Source organism: Podarcis tiliguerta (genome assembly GCF_965153285.1).
Source record: "Podarcis tiliguerta genome assembly, chromosome: 6".
Classification (NCBI taxonomy): Eukaryota; Metazoa; Chordata; class Lepidosauria; order Squamata; family Lacertidae; genus Podarcis; species Podarcis tiliguerta.
The window spans coordinates 20,876,956-20,897,500 of NC_139539.1; the positions used below are offsets into that span (position 1 = coordinate 20,876,956).

Genomic DNA, 20,545 nt, shown 5'->3' on the forward strand with positions numbered 1-20,545 from the left:
TAGTGACAGGAATGTGGGGTGGGTAGGATTTAGATGTTCTACTTGCAAGCCGTTGGCAGCAATGCAAAGGCCACATTACTCTAGGTTTTAGAGCAAATTCAATAAAAGCAAAAGTGTTGATCCTTGGATCCTTGGGCTTTATTGCGAGAAAGCAAATGTGTGGTTAAATTTTATATATATTCAGAGACATAATGTAGATGACCTTGCTGTGTGTTGCAGGTGACTTAAAACGAAATTATATTTTGTATTTTTTCCAGGAGCATGGTTCCCTCATTCTAGGGTCTGACAGGGGAATTTTGGGGTCCACAGCCTTTGGCTTAGCTTGGTAGCCAGCCATTATTTGTGGTTGCCCTTTCTGTCCTCCAAATCATTTAACACACTTGAAGGACTGAGGAGAGGAGAAGGGGTTTTTCTTTGCACTAGAACTGGGAAGCATTCGGAAGCTGTGATAATGTTCCTTGCCCTTTCTGAAGAAATTTTTTCTGAGGTGAAGTTTTTTCATTTTCAAACATATAAAGATTTTTATACTGAGTGGAATGTAAGGGCAAACAGTTATGTAAACTTTGCCTTGCATTCCTGCTAGGAGCTGTGGAGCTTCTGTGTTTCAGCTGGAGGCCAGTAGTTTGCCTGAGTGACAGTTAAACTGCCATTGTTTTCATTGTTTCAAACAAAGATCATTTTGTGAGGGAGGCTTCTTGTCTTTATATAAAGGATTCAAAGCATCAGAAGCTGGTAAATTCTAACTGATCAGCTGGTGGGCATTCTGCTTTATCCTACTTGAACTTAGTTATATGGCAATGAGGGGGTAGAATAGTACCAAAATTGAAATTATTGGCCCAGGGAACAAGGAGAGTTGTCAGGAGTGTATAAAATTGATGTGCAGCTGTTAGTTAGCTGAAGATCTGGAAATTGGAGTTCTAAAGTTAAGACACCAAGGGCCAGATTTAGCCAAACAGTTGTGTTAGCAAGACCCAGCTCAAACATCATCATCATCATCATCATCATCATCATAATTTATTATTTGTACCCCGGCCATCTGGCTGGGTTTCCCCAGACACTCTGGGCAGCTTCCAACAAAGACCAAAAATACACTAAAATGTCACACATTAAAAACTTCCCTGAACAGGGCTGCCTTCAGATGTCTTCTGAATGTCAGGTAGTTGTTTATCTCTTTGACATCTGATGGGAGTCATAGAATAATAGAATTGTAGAGTTGTAAGGGACCCCAAGGATCGTCTAGTTCAACCCTCTGCAATGCAGGATTCTCGTCCAATTTGAAACAATACCGGATCCTGCTTTGCCTTGCAAATGTGCTTTATTGCTGCACCACAAGGAGGATCTTCTTACTGTTATAGCGGAGCTTTGCTCCCTTTCCACCTGTGCACACACATACATCCCACCACAACCCCCTGAAATCGACCGGAATAGCACAGGAATGAGGAGATTGCTCCTTCTGCTAAGCAGGAATGCTTGCACTGATAGAACAATCAGAATTGTGAATTAAGATGTGAATTAACTGTGAATTAAGAAGTGGCTCAAAGAGGCTTGAGGAGCCAAGAGCTAGGCTCCTTGGGCTAGGACTGAAGATGTTTGTGGGGAAGAGATTACAATTCTAGATGCAGCCTTCAGGTGAGTTCACCCAAGTGGCAGAAGGGTTGCTGAGAACCCTTGGCAACAGTGGGGACTAGTGGACCGGGGACAAGACTGCAGCAGAAGTCCGGAGAGGGACTCTGGATGGGAGTGGCTGTGAAGCTGATTGAAATCAGTTCCTAGTTGAGAGGTATTAACTGGGAGTACTATAGCAGGCACATCCAACAGGTAGATCATGATCTACTGGTAGATCACTGAATGTCTATGGTAGATCACTAGCACCCCTCAAAAAAACTCAACACTTTCTGCCCTATACCCCACCAAAATGGGGCTTTCCTCCTCCCTAAAAAAAGCCCAACAACTTTTACCTGAACCCCCCAAAAGGGGGTAGATCACTGCCAGTTTTTAACTGTGAGTAGATCGCCGTCTCTTGGGAGTTGACTACCCCTGTACTATAGGAACAACATACATTTGAGGTTTTATGGTGCTTTTAATATTTTGTTGGGAGCTGCTCAGGGTGGCTGAGGCAACTCAATCAGATGGGTGGCATATAAATAAAATTACCATCATCGTTATGGTTTGGATAGAGAGAGGAACTGAAGCTCACATAACTACCCTCTTAAAGTGTCAGGGACCATATTTTGTGTTTGATACGCCTTTTAAAATGGCAGTAATCTAATAGTGTGCATTCTCGTTTAAAGTAACTATAACAAAGTAAAGCTAACCACCTGTTTTATTAAGTAACCATACATACCTATCTTTTTATATTAAATATATTGCACTTCATTTTTACTTTATATTTGAACCTCTGTGCTGCTTGCCCTATTTCTAACCATAGCTTCTGTGGATAAAATGTGGAAGAAGATAAAACGGTTCTGAGATACATGGTGGCAACACTCGCAGAGGGTTAAGAAAAATAAGCAATAGGTCATAGCAGGGAAAACTACCTCATTATCATTGAGGGGATCCCCACACCCCTTAAGACCCAAAGCACAATGCAAGGTGAGTCACGATCTTGCCCTTTCCCCTAAGAACTGCTTCATCCTCTCAAGTTGTGCTGGGGGTTGGGGGCAATTAGGAGCATCTGCTTCTAGTTGTCTTCACAGCTGAAGCCAAATTGACAGAACAACCTTGTAATTTTCCACAAGTCCTCTGGATGTTGGGAGAAAGGATGGGATCATTCGCTCACTTTGCGCCATGTTTTGGAGCCACTTCAAAGCAGCAATTATGCTTCCTATTCTGAGCCTGTCTGAACCCTCCTTTTTCTCCGAGTCTTCCATATATGCCAGTGGACTTATGGAAAGGTTGGTGTCTGTCACTCCTCTCCAGCATGAAATTAAAGACTCCTTCCCCTCCCAAGTTTTCACAATGTGCCAAGATCATGTTCCTGAAGCCCTGGTGTAATTCACAGGTACATTTGAGTATATTTCTTCAGCTTGCAGTCTTGGTTACAGGAGTGTCTAGAGTACACCTTTAATTAACCTATTTATGAATTTGATGTTTTGTTATTTACTGGGACGTGGGATGGGGTGGGGAATCAAGCACTGTGCAAAGCAGATGGTTTTGGTTTAAATGTTAAGGCTGAATAATTGTTCCTGTGTGTATATATTATTATTAATATTATTTTGTATTGCTTAGAAATCTACCAAGTCCCATTTTATTTTCATTCCTTTGAAAACCTCCCCAGATGTAAACAAATATTTTTGTTTTGCTTTACAAGAAAATAGCCCTGGTACATGTTACTCTAATATAACAGAACACTATTTATGAGGAATTCTAGAATAAATCTATAACAAAGAAAACAACTTTCTTCCACCTCAGACTCATGGTAATTTATGTATAACCAGTCTTGGTTATTATCTTCATTTCTTCTTTGAATCCAATTGTCTTCTTTCTTTAGTTTTCTCTCCTTTGTTGTTTTCCTGATGCTAACTTTACATTGTGTCCTTGACCTTGCATTAATTGTATTTTAACTTACCTATAGTATTTTATTTCTCTGTTGTGTTTGTTTGTTTGTTTGTTTATAAAACTTAATAAATACAATTAAAAATAAGAGAAAATAAATCTGTGTTTGGGTCAGTTTGCATATTGCTATTCCATTAATGATTCCCCATCTGTGCTCCTCTCATAGTTATTTACAAACCAAGATATCAAACCATGGTGTGATCAGGGTTTGTTCTAACTAATTAGAGTTTCAATGAACCAGAGTTTCCCAAGATCGTAATAGGAAAACAGGAAAGTGAAACAGAAGCTTTCACTCTTCCTCTTTACATGGAGAGGAGAAGACGCTATCCTTAGGGTCATTGCTACTCATTGGTGAATCATTAACCATCTAAACCAGAAGTGGGAAACTTCTGCCATGTGGCCTAATTTTATCCAGCCCTCAACCTAATTTAATGACAGTAGCAGAGAGAGAAGGGGGGGGGAGATTGCAGGGTGACAAAAGGGCTGTCGTGTGGGATCCATCCCACCCAATACTTTCCACCCCAACAAATTGCACTGAGAGAATGGGACCCACACTTCTGCTCCTACCTACTTAGATGGACCTCCTTCCAGGATTGAATCCAAGTTTTAATTCTGGGTATGTTTTATTTTTGCTGTTATTGATATTATGTTTTTGTAACTTTATTGCTAGACCTTATTATGAAATATGTGCTGATAGTTCTATTTTATTGTATACTTACTGTGGTATTTTTTATTTATTGTTCATAACTACTTAAATGTTATATTTTTGTAACTGTTAGAGTAAATCACATATTTTATTATTATTAACTATTTTGATGTTGTAAGCTGCCTTGAGCATATTTTAACCATCATAGAAATAAATGGTGGTGGCAGTGATGGAAATGTGGGCTGATGAATCCCTCATCCATCAACTACTCCTGATGGACTTATCTGATGCACCAACAGCAAACTGAGCAGTGCCAGGCAATTGTGTCTAACAGCAATTTTAATTTTCCATAGCCGTCCTGACATAGCATTGATCTGGGGCATTGTGGAAAACTTAAATGGTGGCTAGACCCAGTCCCCAACACTGCTTGGTGCTCCAGGGCAGATCTTCTTCTTCTTCTTCTTGGAACTCAGGGCAAGTATTGGCAATGGGTCCTCCTGTAGTGTTGGGGCTCCAGCAGATGCCTAAGGATATCAGGATAAATGGTGGTCTGATCTGAGCCATGTTAGTCATAATTCTTTCACATTGTTTCCCTTTCAGCATTTTTACTCAACCCTATACAGTGGTCCTCGGGTTAAGTATTTAATTCGTTCCGGAGGTCCGTACTTAACCTGAAACTGTTCTTAACCTGAAGCACCACTTTAGCTAATGGGGCCTCCAGCTGCTGCTGTGCCACTGGAGCACAATTTCTGTTCTCATCCTGAAGCAAAGTTCTTAACCTGAAGCACTATTTCTGGGTTCACAGAGTCTGTAACCTAAAGCGAATGTAACCTGAAGCGTATGTAACCCGAGGTACCACTGTATTCGAGTCATTATATGCTTTTAAACGACCTTCTCCCTCACTATTCATATGCTCAAAACTATAGGCTCCCAAAGCTGCCTTTGTTTTTGTTTTTTTAAAAACTGTGGAAAGATGTACATAGCTGCATGCCATATCTCGTTCGGCCTGTATTTTGTTCTGCTACCTTCAGAAGAAATCTGCAGTGTTCCTTACATAAAAGGATGCAGAGCTATAACATCACACTTATTGAAACTGTTTGAACTCTTCCAGCAGGAGTGAGGCATTGGTTTCTTAGGTCCTTAATCACCCCAATAATGTAATTTCATGCATGTGCGCATGCATTATAATAAACACTTCGCAAACTGTAATATCAATGGGACTAAGATAAGCATTGTGCGATATGTCACATTCATGCTACTGCAAGCTTCCTGTTTTTAAGAGCTATTAATGTGGTTCAGATTTTTTTATATAAAGGACAATACATTCAAAAATATTATTCTGTATGCTCCAAAGGCAAGACTTCCTAAACATTTCTTTATTCAGATCACCTCTTCTCCCTAACCTATTGTATGCATTGCCTACCTACCCAAAACAGTTGACCTATATATTCTGCAACCAAATACATGTAATATGTGAAGGGTTACATGTCCTTTCCATCCACTGCTTCAAGAAATAAAAAAGGGTTATTGGGCCACATTGCATGCTTTTTCATATAGTTTGGTGCTCTTAATCTTTATTTCCTGAATTGTCAACCCAGCTCCACATATTTTCAGTCACATATTTGTAATTCTGTACCATGTTGCATCCAACTTAACAGTGTGGAGCCCGGCTGCACTTAAATAACATTTGGGGAGCATTCATCTTATAACCAGGATAAAGCAGAGCAGTCGAAACTTTTACGGAAAGCCATCAGATTTGTGGAAGTTATTCTTGGGTCAGTCTGCTAGGTAATGCTAGTCTGCCATTTTGGGAAGCAGTTAAGCTACAACAAAAAAGGAAGCAGTTTCCCTTCTTAGGCCTGTATTATTATTCTGCTCAGCAGCAAATATGTCCGGAAGGTGAGCCAGTCTGCTCTGGTCAGACCTCACCTGGAGTACTGTGTCCAGTTCTGGGCACCACAGTTCAAGAAGGACACTGACAAACTGGAACGTGTCCAGAGGAGGGCAACCAAAATGGTCAAAGGCCTGGAAACGATGCCTTATGAGGAACGGCTAAGGGAGCTGGGCATGTTTAGCCTGGAGAAGAGGAGGTTAAGGGGTGATATGATAGCCATGTTCAAATATATAAAAGGATGTCACATAGAGGAGGGAGAAAGGTTGTTTTCTGCTGCTCCAGAGAAGCGAACACGGAGCAATGGATCCAAACTACAAGAAAGAAGATTCCACCTAAACATTAGGAAGAACTTCCTGACAGTAAGAGCTGTTTGACAGTGGAATTTGCTGCCAAGGAGTGTGGTGGAGTCACCTTCTTTGGAGGTCTTTAAGCAGAGGCTTGACAACCATATGTCAGGAGTGCTCTGATGGTGTTTCCTGCTTGGCAGGGGGTTGGACTCGAAGGCCCTTGTGGTCTCTTCCAACTCTATGATTCTATGATTCTATGATTCTATTCTATGGTGCAGCAACTAGCATTCTGGGCTTGAATCTAGGAAACACAGCTTCACATACAGTACCTTCTTGCCTTTGGTCTGGCTCTACCCAAGACACTATTGCTCAAATTGATCAACTTCATAAGGTTGCTTGTGGGATGAAATGTAACTCAAAGGCAGGCAACAGTGGTCCAGTAATTGGGAAATGTTAATATAATGTATGTATAGATCTTCAGTATAGCTGCTTGCCCCAGTGCCGTGGTTTAGAGCAGAGGTAGCCCTCCATATGTCATTATTAGACTCTAGTTCCTATCAACCCTGCCCAGAAAGGCCAATGGTCAGGGATGATATCAGCTGTAATGCAACAATATATGGAGGGCAGTATGCTGGCTGCTAGGGACGCGGGTGGTGCTGTGGGTTAAACCACAGAGCCTAGGACTTGCTGATCAGAAGGTCGTCGGTTCGAATCCCCGTGACGGGGTGAGTTCCCGTTGCTCAGTCCCGGCTTCTGCCAACCTAGCAGTTCAAAAGCACGTCAAAGTGCAAGTAGATAAATAGGTACCGCTCTGGCAGGAAGGTAAATGGCGTTTCTGTGCGATGCTCTGGTTCACCAGAAGCGGCTTAGTCATCCTGGCCACATGACCCGGAAGCTGTACGTCGGCTCCCTCGGCCAGTAAAGCGAGATGAGAGCCGCAACCCCAGAGTCGGCCACGACTGGACCTAATGGTCAGGGGTCCCTTTACCTTTACCTTTTATGCTGGCTGCTCTGGTCTGGATACAGTCTTGGGTGATAGTCCATATTTGTCTTCAGAGTTGCACTGAAGTGACCTTTATACCATGCATGAGCAAAACTAGGCTAACCAACTGCCACCATCTCACTTCTTTCTTTATGCCTAATTGGTAGTGGATCTACACAGTTGCAACATGTTGTGGATATATCTGTCTTATTTTACTGAACCTACTGCATTGCTCTTACATGCATTATACTAGTTCAGCTAGATATAATCATAGAATTGTAGAAGCTGGAAGGAACCACAAGGGTCATCTAGTCCAACCCCCTGCAATGCAGGAATCTTTTGCCCAACGTGGAGCTCAAACCTATGACCCTGAGATTAAGAGTCTCCTGCTCTACCGACTGAGCTAGTGGACAAGCAAAATGATTAAACCAAAAATAAATGTAGTAAGAAGAGCAAAAAAAAAGTCAGGAAAGCAATTTGCCTGGATCACTAATACATACGTGGTGGCTATGTCCAATAATTATTCCCTTCTGGAATGCAACCAATTAAGACTTTATCCTCCATTTACCAACAGCAGCTGAATTAGTGGTAGCAAAAAAATGGGAGAGCTCTAGATGTCTCTGAAATTAGCCTGTAGGAAGATGACAACCTTAGCATCAGGAGGGGGAAAAATCACATCTAATGGACAGGAAATAAAGACTTCACAATCCTATATGGGTTTTAAAAAGTGTTTTGGAAAGCCAGTCTTATTAATGTACAACATGCAGCAAAATCCTGTGTGCATTTATTCAGAAATAAGTCTTGCTATGTTCAATGGGGCTTCCTCCTGAGTAAGTATGTGTTTACCATTGTGCCACTGTGCAGTACAATTCTATATATGCTTACTCAAAATTAAGCCTCAATGAGATCAGAGAGACTTACTTCCGAGTAAGTGAATATAGATTTGCAGCCATTAATCTAGAGGAGAAAGCAGAACCCTGAGTCAATGGTTTGAGAGTTTTATTTTCGAAAGTAGTCAGTTTTGCCAAAGCTTATACAGAGAGTTAACAGGGAGAGGTAAATTGGGTTCAATTGAAAGGAAAAGCACAGTAATATATATTCAGGAACAAAAGACAGCAGAGTCTGTGGAGCTTGATTTTAGCTTAGGCAGGTTTTACCACAAATATAGCTAAACCTTAATAGATAGTTCAGGCATGTTCCAATTTCCATAATGCCAATAAAAATGAATAAAATCCAACCAAGCCAAAACAGTACAGCTGTCTTCTTCTCACCTCTCAGTCCCCTCTTGATCGATAAGGAGATAACTTGAGCAATCTAATGGGCACAACGAAGGAGGAAAGTAATACTGAGTGGTTTGCTGTTCTGCTTAGCCACCTTCTGTCCCAGACAACTTCCCTCTTCTCCCCTTTTCTACTTTTAAGGGAGGAGGAGGAGGAAAAAGCTAAATGAGAGGAAAGTGAATTGATAAAATAATTCTATGGCCAGCACTGCTTGCCTTTCTGTGACTCTGTCTGCTCCCCTGGCCATGCCCCAGTCCCCCAAAATGTAGGGAGCTGTGGTGATCTATCCATCTATAAGCATAGCATGATACCCATTTTACTGGGGTTGTTTTAACTGCAGGCACCTGGGTTTGAATTCCTGCCCAGCTTGGTGAGCTGGAGCCACTCACTATCTTAAGTCTACTCTACCCATTGAAGGGACCATGTGCCAGGCCAGGCCGGTTCCTGCAATCACCAGGCTTGCAACTTTTGCAGATACCACCCCAGCAGATGACATAATTGCTCCTCCTGTGAAGAGAGCTTCAGAGCTTCTTGTGCTGCTTCTCCACTACACCAGGACTCAATGTCACCTCCTCTTGTTTTAAATGTGGGAGACAATGGAAGCTAAATCAGGATGCCTGCAAAGATTGCATGGGAGAGGAAAGCAAATAAATGCTTGGAGAGGAAGACGACTTGCTCAAGGGGTGAGGCATTAATGGAGGAAAATCTAGTGGAGGGAACCTTGATATCCTATGGAACTCAAAGGCCACTAGATGTAGATAGATATAGATATAGATATAGATATAGATATAGATGATATAGATATAGATGATATAGATATAGATATAGATACTGTCTACTAGTGGAATCAACTTTTGAAGATAATCCTGGACAATAAATATGTTTAGTTGCTTATTCTGGCTTGTATCCAATGTAGCACTAAATAACTGGCCCACCAGCATAAGGGTTTTGATTGATTGATTTTGATTGATTATATTTCTATGCCTCTTTTCATTTAAATGAATCTCAAAGCGGCTTACAACCAATAAATAACCGTAACATAATAAAACATAATAGCACATCGCAAATACAGCATACATCATATAAAATAATTAACAAAATAACAATACAGCAGTAGCAATAATAATAATAGCTTGACAAAACAGCAACTAAAGAATAAGCCAAACCTCGTAATTATGGCAAGTCATACGATTAACAAATCAATGCGGCATTTAGAATCTATAAAACGATATTAAAAACATTAACAAAATAGCACCTAAAAATATAAGCTAAGCACTAAGTTCATTCACAGACTCTCTGCACCCCCATGATTCAAAACCTCTTCCCTTTAAAACAAAATAAAACTATACAGCAAAGCAAACCAACAAGACAATAAATATTTATTGAAATAATAAGGAGTACATTTATACTTGGGATGCGGGTGGCGCTGTGGGTTAAACCACAGAGCCTAGGACTTGCCAATCAGAAGGTCGGTGGTTTGAATCCCCGCGACGGGGTGAGCTCCCGTTGCTCGGTCCCTGCTCCTGCCAACCTAGCAGTTCAAAAGCATGTCAAAGTGCAAGTAGATAAATAGGTACCGCTCCGGCAGGAAGGTAAACGGTGTTTCCATGCGCTGCTCTGGTTCACCAGAAGCGGCTTAGTCATGCTGGCCACATGACCCGGAAGCTGTACGCCGGCTCCCTCAGCCAATAAAGTGAGATGAGCGCTGCAACCCTAGAGTCAGTCACGACTGGACCTAATGATCAGGGGTCCCTTTACCTTTACATTTATACTAAAACTAAACTAATCCTCAACCCCATCAAACGTTCATCTCTCTCACAGCAGTGAAAAACAACAACAACATTTAAAGTATCATAGATTAACAAGTGTTTTAAACATTTTAAAAAAAACATTTTTGACATACTCGGAGTAAGTGTGGGCCCCGCCCCCTAGGCAAGGTAGAAATGGGCCTTGCAGCGGGAAGCGATCTTCCCTTCACACTCAGAGCAGTGCGTGGGGGACTTTTGCCCAATGGGACTTTCTCCCTCCCCCCCCCCTAAATCTCTTCTGAATCTCCCCCCCCCCCCTCTGGAACAGATCTGGGATGCACAGAGAGGAGTAGGAGGGGTAGGAAGTAATGCAAATCCTTGCACTGATGGGAAAGATACTCAACACTACATTGGATACAAGTCCAAATGTTGCTTTCTTTTCCCCCATTAAGTTATTGGATTATTATTAGATGTAGACCTTTTATCAGGCAAGCGCTGTCTCTGTAGCTCTGACATTCTTGCAATAAGCTGTCAAAGCTCTAATGAATGGTGCTTGCTCTGTTTCCAGGGTGTAGCTGTGTTACCTGTAATGCCACGACTTGTTTGCATATAGCAGTAATTGATGTCAATTGCAGATGGTGTCCGTGAACTTAGAAATTGGTTTGTTTACTTGCTAGGGACCTTGTGTGTGTGGTCTCCTACTCTCCTGGCTTGTCACAGTGGTATAGATTACATGTGCAGTCTGAGTATTTTCAAGGGACATAAATTAGAGCAATTAAAATGAGCTAGAGGGTGGGGAGAGAGAGAGATGTATTATTAATTGGTATAGTCATTAAAGAGCTGCAAAGAGCCTTAAAGAGATACAGTGTCTCAAGCGCCAGAAGTGACATAGTGTTCTCAGTAACCCAGGATGGTCTTCAGAGCCTCAAGCCACTGTGGACGCCGGCAATTATACAGATCCTTATGACTCTGCAGGTGGAGTCAAACTTGTTCTAACTTAGTAACAATATGCTAAATCAGAAGTTTTTTTAAAAAACATAATTTTGAAGGAACAATACTTTTCAAATGACCATGGCAAAATTTATGTCATTCTGAGAGCTGTAAGCATTCATTTAAGGGTAGAATAGATACTTGCAAAAATAGCTAGCCCTGCATTCTAGTTAATGCAAGGAGGAAATGAATGTTTGTCTTTACTATCCCTACAGAGGGCAAAACATTGCAGAGTGTTATGATTACCTACAGCCTGCTGCATCTCTGTCATTTTTCCTACATGGAGATAATCTCAGAGCACCAGCTGCCCAGTCTGTCTGCTTGTGCCAAAATAAACTTTCATGTTGCAGTTTTTCTATGATGGTGCACACACTTTTTCCTGCATGGAGATTATATTGGTGTGGGAGAAGCGTTGTATACAGAGCCTTTTCCGGATATTTTGCAGGGGGTTCATTTACATGAAGACCTGTGAACTCTGAGGCACTTATGTGCAACAGCAAAATTGTCGGGGATCTTGTTTTTGAGAAGCCCCACACTTTAAATGTGGTTTAAATGTATGGTGTGTGTGTGATCTTAGCCTCAGAGCTTTTATCTTGCTTTTGAAAATCATGAGACAGCAAGTATGAGCAGGCTACAGTTTTATTTGCACAGCAATCTTTTTTTCACGAGGGAGCATAGGCAGAGATCTTCTGCGCATTCAAAATGGTAAGAGGGGTGACTATCACCCAGCTGAGTCTCCTTCCACTTTGAGAAGCTTTCCCAGGTTCCTGCTCCTCCATCCCACCTGTTGGGGGTTTCTTCTCAGCCTTGTCATCTTCCTCTTTCAGTTCCCTTTCTTGGATGCTCAAGAATTGCAGGGTTCTCCTTGATTCTCATTATTCTCTCTCCATTTCCCTAAGCCTGGAATTTCCTAGTGCAGTCTTCTAAACTTTTCTCGCCATTCTGTAAATAGGACGCTACCAGCTCATTAACCCTGTTTTGTATCCTGGATGTCATTAAGTGTCTGATCTCCTAGAAACCCAACAATATTTTCAGCCAACTATTCCCTAACTAAAGCCAGGCAGACTCACACTCATCCCTTCCCAGGCAGCATCTGGACTGTTGCCATGCCCTCCCATTCCCCAATAAATCTCTCAGTCTTAAATTCTATTCCATGCTATGAGTTCTCTGTTCACTGTCCTTTCTTTCAAAGTCAATTTAATTTTCCATAGAAAATTACTTAGTAATCCTTCCATCAGCGCATATTCCAGTAATTCCCCAATCCATAGATAATTATCTTCCGTTTCTTCCATTTCCAGTTGTGATGCAGGAACAGCTAATAGTTCTGTTCAATTTCACATACTCATCTCCCAAATTTTCCTATGAACTGCTTTTATTTTCTCTCTTTTTGAAGAACAAGTTCACTTGTTTCAAGCTGGAACTGTGCTTTTAAGAACAGTCTGTGCCTGTACAGTCATACCTTGGGTTGAACTAGCTTCGGGATAAGTATTTTCGGGTTTCGCCACTCACGCATGTGCAGATGGTCAAAATGACGTCACGTGCATGCGCAGAAGCGGCAAATCATGACCCACACATGCGCAAACGTGGGTTCCGTTCACTTCTGGATGCGAACGGGGCTCTGGAACGGATCCCATTCGCATCCAGAGGTACCACTGTATTATTGTATTGACAGCCTTTCAGGATGAATTTTTAACCAATGTCCAGTATTCCAGTTTGAACCAAAGCTCAAAGTTTCCACTGTTGTCCCATAGTTGCTAGAAGTGGTTAGTATCTAACAATCTCATTTTAAAGAAGTGGATACAAAAACATACTTGAAATAATCATAGCAAAAGGAGGAAATAATTGGAAACAAGGACATTAAACACCTTTCATGGTTTCCATTTTATCCGGATAGATCTGCAGGCTCAAGCTTTCTCGTATTTCAGGGTAGGCTAGGCATTTTAGACAAACACAAAGAAGTGGAGTATATCTATCAACTGCAGCTTAGCACGAGTGAGATTTTAGAACATGATACACAAACTAGATTATATGCATCAAAAATATGCGGATTTGCTGCAGTCTTCCAGCTTGTGATATATTTCTAGTGCTGCCTATGCTGCAATTTCCACCCCTGGTCTCAGTGCACAGAATTAAGTAAATAAAGTCTTTGCTGTGTTGAAAATGAGCACTTTAGAAAATCTTTATTCAGGGCAATCAAATGATTGCAAGTATAATGCTATCAAGGAAGGTAAAAGGAGCTATCTACCCAGGACTCTAACTGCTTAGCTTATATTCTTGTATAGATCTTGATACAGGCTTGCACGCTGAAGAGAAGCAATAGTTCCCCATCCTCCCCCCCCCCAAAAAAAAAAAAGTTTGAAAGAGGACTTGCTGTTTATGATATGTACACTTTTGCTTCTAGTAACCAGATTCTGTAGGAGGTTGCTTTAAAAAACAACAACACAATCTACCCAACCTGTTAAAATGATTCTGACGCAACAATCTCAGTCCACTAAACCATGGTTCATTAATTGGATTCAGGACAAGCATTTGTGGCCATGTGTTCTTTCTCTGTGGAGGCTCATCCATTAGGGCAAGTGGGATGCTGCCCCAATCAGTCTGCCCTCAGCCAGCCTCCACCTTACTTCCAAACAATCTTCGGTGTGGCACTGGCTGTCAACCTCCACCCTTAGTGAAGAACTCAGCAAGGAGTTTGGGGCCAAAACCATAAATAGTTGGCTGACTACAGTTGATTCTGGCTCCGCCAGCCATTTGCTCTGACTCCCCCTACTGCTTGCCTCCCTGCCTTACACCCTACCAGTCCCAAAGGGCACCAACATCCATTCTTTCCTCTCTCCTCTCATGTGTCTTAATGCAAGCATTTCCTGTTATGCCTGAGTGGAAGGAAAACTATGGTTTTAGCTCTGACTAGAAACTAGGATTGCAAACTAGGATGAAAATATGGTTTGCAGTCCTGGTTTGTAGATAGCTTTACTCAGAGTTTCCTGGTTGAGACATACAGTATTGGGAAATGTTGGTTTATCCAACTCCAAAAGTATTGTACTAAGCTATGTTAAGGGAAAGGAGTGCACGGCTAATATTGTTATGTCTGAACTAGGCCAGTGATACTAAGGAAGTAGCAGGCCTCTTTCAGCTCACCTTCAACTCTTTTAATACTTTTAATACTTTTTAATACTGTCTGTATGCAGTATTAGGACTTATCAAGGCAGTGTGCCTCATGCTGCGCTTGGAGAAAGCATAAGAAATGATACTGGTCTAGGTTTTCAAAAGCTGTCAGGGGTACTTGCAGGCACTGACATATAAAGGTGAAATGGCAGGGGGCCGGGTAGCATGTGCTGCAAGCCAGATTCATTCACTTTAGAGCTTTCAGGAGTCTTCTGTGTGTCAGCCCATGTATTAATCCCATTCCATTATTACATCACCAGTAGAAAGCAAGGGACAAATAAAGTGGCCCCTGCCAATGAATCTGTGGTTGCCTGCACAGTTCAAGGAACACTCTGTTTCCACCTCATCAGAAGTGGTGCCATCAATACACGAAAAAATGTCAACAAGATTCCTTCTTTAATTAACAGATTCTCAGAACACAAAAGCTATTACCAGTAAGCAGTTACCTGTGTCTGATGAAAATTTTGACACAAAATGTAAAGATGCAGCTTTAAACCCAAAGAATAAGAATTCCTAAATGATTCTTGTTGCCTCCCATTGCTTACAAAACATTTAGCCATTACTGTTTCCAGGAACTCAGATTTCCAGTATCTCTTCTCCCGCCTTCTCCAGATTTTTCAAGATTGCTTGTGATTAGCTGTGCTGTACACTTGCCAAAATGAATATTCTCTGTTGCTTTAGAGAAGCTGAGTGGTGTCAAAGTTCAGTTGCTGTTCTTCTGCAAAGGCCTCTTCCTGCCAAATACGATTCCTCTGAGTCCCTCTGCCTTTAGAAAAAAATAAATTACAGGCCAGATTCTGAATCAGCGTGCAGTTGCCCTTAGACTGGGCAGATGTGCACAGAAGCTGTGAAAGGAACATTCATAAAGATGAACTATTAGAACGAATCCCTTCTACCTAAAGTCAAATTGAAGTGCTCTGTTTTGCATAATACTCTGATTTGTGGTTTGCTAATGAGTGTTTGCTTAACTGTGTGGTTTTCAAGCTGTAGCCCAGAGAACCCTGGGGTTCCTCAGAAGCTTATTAGGACTACCTCGGTGTGAAGGTCTGAAACTGACTGCATGCTTCCCTGAAAGAAAGATCCCCCTACAATGCCAGACACACTAGTTGTCCTGGAGGGCATACTTGGCTTATGTAGGGTGACTATGAAGCACAGCAGGATGGCCAGAACTCCACGCAAGAATTATAGAATTGTAGAGTTGGGATCTCAAGGGTCATCTAGTCCAACCTCCTGCAATGCAGGAATCACAACTAGAGCATCCATGACAGATGGCAAATCCACATGAACAGACCTATAAATTAAAACAGAATATTTTGCATCCTGCATCAAGTTCCACAGTACACAAGCCAATGCAAAGGAGTCCCCGAAGGTAGAAATTTAGAAGTGTGCATAGGATTTTGATAAGTCTCAAACTGAAGCAGAATGCTCTGGACAGATATTGGGCTTGTCCCAGTTATAGCAAGAACTTTTCGGAGTACTCTAAGATTGAAGTGGGGACCTCCAAATCGATTTGAAATTATTCTGAGATAAAATGAACTTTATAAAGGTGCCCAACACACAGACAAAAATACCTCATCCCATTTTATGTAATTTGGAAGGTTTTACCTACTTAGGTTTTACCTACTTAGAAGGGGTGCTATACCAGAAAATCCCATCCAATTATGTAAAAAATGTTACATTTTTTGTTTAAAAAATCCCACAATAGCAAATGAGGGAGGCATGAAGCTTCATTTTTCTGAATCAGGATTTAGAATCACAACTGAATCAAATCGGGCAGCCTGTGAAGTCATTTGGACTGAACTGAGTTGTTTTTAAAAGTGCCAAATTGGGGTGAGCAACAAATCTGGTGGTCAGTGAACACCCATTGAAAGCTAATAGCTTAGCTATTCAGCTCTGGACAAACCAGTGCCCTGCAATGTGAATATTTTAGATTGATGAATACATTTTACGAAGAAAAAAGAAGAAGGTAGCACTTGCAGGTTGCTTCTGTATTTTGCTAACTATAGTCCTACATCCACAAGACTGTTTGGAAACCCAGATGTATGTTTTGGAGTAAACGGAGACAGTTTTATTGACTGCCTCAAACCAATGACCAGGTTTCCACAGACACCCCCAAAAACTTGCTCCCCGTGGATGTTGCTGTATGTTTTAAAGATTTCTGGGTTGGAGAGGAAGCATTTTATCAGAAAATTGTGTGCAGAAACGAGGATATGACAAGTGAATAAGGATTCATAGGTTAGATAGTGATGGGTCAAATGTTTTTGACTTTGGAGATTGGCGGCATGCCATGATAAACATCTGCAATATTAATGGGCAACAGTTTCTCAAGTATTTTCACAAGTGAGCTGCCATTAGTAAATAAATAAAAACCTTGCAAAACTAACAGTATTTTAACAAAGGAAAAAAATGGTTGGATAGACTTTAGGCAGGTTAAGACCCGTATGCTCATCTCATATCCGTAATTCACTCCAATTCCTTCTGCTCATTCTTTGGGTTGCAAAGGGAAACCAAGACCCAGTGAAATTAATTGGTAAGGCTAACTTAGGGCCACTAAGTTCAATGGGTTTACCCTGAGTAGTAGTGAGGTACGGTCCATCATGTTTGTTTTACAGAATTGGTTTATTTTGTCTGCCACAAATACATTATTTTATTATTCTCTTCTCTCATTTGATGGGAATGGAAGGGGGAAAATATGTTTTCTCACTGGTTATGCCATCTTAGTATATCTAATCAAATTTAATTATTCATAATCTGCCTTTGGCCCAATTCAAATTTTTAAGTGCCCATCAAAGTATTTGTTATTAAAGGAAATGTGAGTTAATTTGCAACTCAATGTGCTACCATTCATTAAAAAAACCTCAACATTTGCAAGCACCTGTAATGGGGCTGTGGCATTGTTCACTGTTCGTGTGTGTTCTGGTGTATGAGCATAGGGCTGTTCCACATAAGGGGGAATCCTGGATCCTGTGACCCGGTTACACATTCATTCAATACGTGAGAGGGTTTGTACTTTCAATATGAGAAAGATTGTGTGACTGTCTTCTCTTTTACAGTAAGGTCCTTCTTTTATCCCAGGGTTTTCTGTGCAAGCTATAATTAAAATCATTTGTTTTTAATTAGTTTAGGATGTTAACTGTATTCATTGTTTCCTACAGCCAAAGGAAGTCTTGAAGTGACTTAAAAAAAAAATATTGTTGTTTAGTCATTTAGTCATGTCCGACTCTTCGTGACCCCATGGACCAGAGCACTCCAGGCACTCCTGTTTTCCACTGCCTCCCGCAGTTTGGTCAAACTTATGTTGGTAGCTGTGAGAACATTGTCCAACCATCTCGTCCTCTGTCGTCCCCTTCTCCTTCTTTCCCAACATAGGGTCTTTTCCAGGGAGTCTTCTCTTCTCATGAGGTGGCCAAAGAATTGGAGCCTCAGCTTCAGGATCTGTCCTTCCAGTGAGCACTCAGGGCTGATTTCCTTAAGAATGGATAGGTTTGACCTTCTTGCAGTCCATGGGGCTCTCAAGAGTCTCCTCCAGCACCATAATTCAAAAGCATCAATTCTTCAGTGATCAGCCTTCTTTATGGTCCAGCTCTCATTTTCTATACATCACTACTGGGAAAACCATAGCTTTAACTATATGGACCTTTATTAAAAAAATAAAAATACCAAAATCCAATATATAGAAATGCACCCCAAAACAATACAAGTATACCAAAAGTGTTTGTTCAAAACATCATTTAAAAACTAAAATATCCACCCATCCAACACAAGAGCATATGGTTTAAAATTGTAACAACTGGAAGAACAAACAAATAGTAGGTCCTCTGTGTGGACAAGACAGAGAAATGCTGTTGGGTGACAAGAGAAGGCGGAACTGCTCAACACTTCAGCAGCCAGGCTGGTTCCTTTCATGTAAATTGATTAGAAGATTGCCTGCACATTTTACTTCATAATTTTCTGTCTATGGAGGTTCAGATGCCTACTTAAAAAGAAAAAAAATGAATCCTGAGATTGAACATCATTGTGAACTCCATAGGCAGCAGGCTGGTTATGGCCCTTCCCTTAAGCCATTGGGTCTCAAACTATGTTTTACTGAAGTGTTGGTTTTAAATAAATAAATAAAGCTTGCATGAAGCTTTTTACACAGGGAAGCATTTAAAAATGTCATCTCCCACCTTCATCCTGAAGTGATATATCTGATTCTACCACCTTAGGATTCTGCCACCCGCTTCCTGCTGCATGTGTAGGCCTTGCCTGTATCATATCTAACACCAGATTATCACCAGGTTGCTATTTGTCAACTCTGCATTAACAGGAATGCTTACAGTTGTTACTTTCAGTGGTACAGCATTAACATGAAGGGACATGTTGAAAAACTTATTATCTTATTGCTTAGTAACATCAAAAACCTTCCGACCTGCACTGTTTCATTTGTTCTTTTTATCTTCTTTTCATTTCTGAGCCAAATTTTCACAGAGGCTAACCCACCTTTAGTTACTTGCCTCCAACTTGAATATGGGAACAGAGTCAAAAAAACATTTTGTCATGCTAAATAATTTGCTGTTGGACTCTGCCAAAACGTCTAGCTTTAATCTCCAGATGGAGACATCAGGGTAAGCCAGGGCAAATGACATGAATTTCCTCCTGCATTCTAGTTCTATCATAAACAGCCATTTGACAGGTGATAAGTTTAGGCTGAGAACACCTGATTGTTAACAGCGTCAGTGAAAGCTGGTTAGTCACACAAGTCTGGCTTCACTTTGCAATACCTAGTGGAATTTTTCTCGTCATTTTTGTTTCGATTTTGGCAGTCTGGGAATTAAAGATCCTCGGGGGATCTAATGCGTTTTTTGATTGTAATATTAATGGCAGTCCATGAGAAAAAAATGAACTGCTATATCACATATGTTGATAGGTGAAACACAGTTATTAAGACTTATAATCATAGCAGCATCAGTTTACATTGCATTTTTCAGGGTAGCATAAAAGGAGAGGGAGTGGATCCCTGCCCCACTGAGATTAAAATGTAAAATTTATTCAGGAGGAGACAACAGGGGAAAGGGAGGGTGACAGAGGAAAGTGTAACTGGGAAAATTTGTAAAAATGCATTTACACACACTTAAGTTTGAGTAGGGAATGAAGGCTAAGTGATGGAGCCAAAGGCTTCATAAAATTGCTAATGCCCAGTTTAGGCTGATTCGCCAGCTGTGGCCATTTCTGGACAGGTCACTTCACGCTCTAGTTAACTCCATTCTGGACACTGTGGTGTGCTGTGTGAGGGACTGCCCTGCCAGGATCCATCCTACTCTCGAGTAGGACCTTGGCAGAGACACATGCCCAACTGGCATGTTCTCTCCCTCCTGGTCAACCGTTTGGGAGCTTCAAAAGCTTTCTTCTGCCCAAACATCACAGTGAATGATGCCAACAGACGTCAGCGCACTCAGGGATCCACAGAGTGTTTGCAGTTTGCGTAACAGAACTCAGCATTTTGGCTAATCTACTTTATTTACATATAAACACACACACTGCATTGCAACATGGCTCCCTCTCTCTCTAGCATCAGACAGCAAAGAGAAAGAACAAAGAACAATAGTCCCACTTCACGGAACACAGCAATACAAAACTTACTGTCTCCTTCACTTCCCACTCTTTGGCGTCAAAACATACACCGTCAGGTGTAAGACAACAATCCCATGACTGCAGACACGGGGAATGAATCTCCAACATGCCCTTGGACAGTCCAGAGGCTGCCACTACTGTAGAATGTGGCTGGTAAGTGTGGCAGTCCAATTGGACCATGTGTCACCAGCCCTGAAAGCGCTGCACTGGCTGCCAATGAACTACCAGAGCCAATTCAAGGTACTAGCATACAAGGCCCTAAATGGCTTGGGACTCCAAGTACCTAAACTTTCCCCATATCAGACCCTATGATTGGCAGGTGAGGTCTTGCTGGTGGTGTTGCCACTGGGGGCTGCCTGGCTGGTGCTGACCTGTGACAGGGCAC

General features: G+C 41.4%; 1 protein-coding gene across 4 annotated transcripts in view; it reads left to right on the forward strand.

Moving 5' to 3' along the window:
- Window positions 1-20,545, forward strand: part of SULF2 (sulfatase 2) — a 265,789-nt gene that overhangs the window by 102,781 nt on the left and 142,463 nt on the right. The gene's annotated exons all lie outside the window — the stretch shown is intronic.